At 36.1% G+C, this 2,004-nt stretch overlaps 1 long non-coding RNA gene across 2 annotated transcripts; it reads right to left on the bottom strand.

The window, feature by feature from the left end:
- On the bottom strand, positions 447-1,020 carry LOC109839708. Of its 2 annotated transcripts, none has more exons than XR_002246709.1 (3): positions 887-1,020; positions 721-791; positions 447-467 (listed from the first exon to the last, which is right to left on the bottom strand). It is a non-coding gene; the product is annotated as an uncharacterized LOC109839708 (long non-coding RNA). The 2 variants fall into 2 exon arrangements; XR_002246708.1 differs by lacking the exon at positions 447-467 and adding an exon at positions 587-615.

A 2,004-nucleotide genomic window follows, 5' to 3' on the forward strand; every position in this document is an offset into this window, starting at 1 on the left:
TATTCACTTAAGAATAATCGTCACTACCAGTATTGATTGAATTACCTGCAGCACAAGCAGAGGATACCCTGAAACATCATCAGTATAAACCACAGCCGGAATAAGCTGCTTCAGCTCCATTGTAGGAGCAAAATCCCCAAAATCATCGATCGACGAGCTAGTCTCTGCCACAACAAAGAGAACTCCAGCTCCATTACAGTCAATCTCAATACGGCCATCTTTGTCCCTCGCCAATCTCCCTGCCATCGGGTAAAATGGCACGAGCACTCGGCTCAGCGCTTCTTTTAGAACCTCGGCGTCAAAGAAGTTGGTCGCTGTGTCTCGTCGACGGTAAAAGTATACGCTTGGCATGTGGAGCCTCACGACGATGAGGTCGAGGTCCGAGATCCAGACTCTTTGATTTGGTGTTGGTTGAGCTGGGCGAACCATTGAGGTTTCTTTGACGTTGATGATCATATTTGGTGCACCTACATTTTGTTGATTTTCAAAGTAATTGGTTTAGAAATTGGTTGTTGCTTCGTAGGGGATCATGTTTTTGTAAGGGTTTCAACAAATGCATCTGAGCGTCTATTTTGCAAATTTTCCCTTTTATTATTTGTTGGGCTCTTACCACTTCTATGAAAAAAAGAACGTAAGTTTAATTAGCAAGTTTCTCTCTTTTTGAGAAACAAACTTGAAACTTGATTGATACAATCAAAAGATCATGAAACGTAACCTTACATTGAGTCAGACCTTCAAAAATTTTCTAACTTCTGAAACTTGCTTGTGATCATCGCAAAGACGATTAAACTCTTCCAGACACCCAAGAATGTACAAAATAATTATCAAAATGGTTCAATATTCAAAACTCATAATTAAACTCAAGTCAGATAGAAGAAAATTCTACCTTAAATGACCAAAGGATGATCTTATTGCTGAGGCTTTATAAGGAGGCAATGAAGAACCGACGGAGGAGAACCAGGGAGAAAGAAAGCAAGAACGAAGGAGTACGTATATAAAAAAATTAAGGGGGCTCTTTTGGTGGAGAGCTGGTTTGCAATGGGCACCCCAAACCAATTTTTATAGTAGTTTCCAATTTTAATTCAAATAAAAAATAAGAAATAAAGTTAGGAGGGACTGGTTGAGCCTTTGGCTGTGGACCAGACACGTGGCAGAGGCTCACACGAGAGAACACTAAAATTATGATATTATAATCTATATGTATATCTATATACTACATATAAAAGAGGATTTTGGTGTTAAAACATTTGATTGTTCTTTTTACTCTCTAAACTTTAATTATTCTAACTTTAATTAATTTGATATGTCTCAATTATATCTCTTTGTAGTTTTCTTATCAAATGAGCTTTAGCTCACGCTGATGCATGGCACATATTTATGTACTTTAATGGAGCTTTTCAATTCCTTAATAATGCCTAAAGCATTTGTCTTCTTTATGTAGTTTTGTGCCCCAATTGAAGTGTCCATTTGTTATCTCTGGCTGTTATTTCTATTAACGTAAGATAATTAATACTCATTAGTTTTTTATCTTTTTTCTTAGCACTTATTTACACTTTCTGAAATCAAAAGCATGAAGGAGGCCATTATAACTCTTTGATAATCATCAACCCAATTTGGGATAAATCCCTAAGAGAATAAAATTAACCTACGTGGAATTTTTGAAAATATAGGGTCTTTAGATGAGCATTAATATATGTAGTTTAAGTATTTTCATTTGGTTTTACCTTTTTTTCTCTTGTGTGCAGTTAACTGGAAAGTTGTTCAATCATCACACTCGCCCGGAAGTTTCGTGTGTTTCTTACATATGGGAACAATAAGCTCGAGGTTTTGTCTATTCTCTTATTCAAGTTTATGGTACTAGGTATTTTACTTGCATGTCTTATTCCTCCCCTGTAACTCCAAAAGAGATGCACGTTTTGCGTATATCCCTTTACTTTTTTGCAACCTGTAATATTAAAAGGGATATTTTATTTATGGTCTTGCTTCAGTTCTTCATGCTTATAT

This window comes from Asparagus officinalis, chromosome 4 (genome assembly GCF_001876935.1).
Source record: "Asparagus officinalis chromosome 4, Aspof.V1, whole genome shotgun sequence".
NCBI lineage: Eukaryota > Viridiplantae > Streptophyta > Magnoliopsida > Asparagales > Asparagaceae > Asparagus > Asparagus officinalis.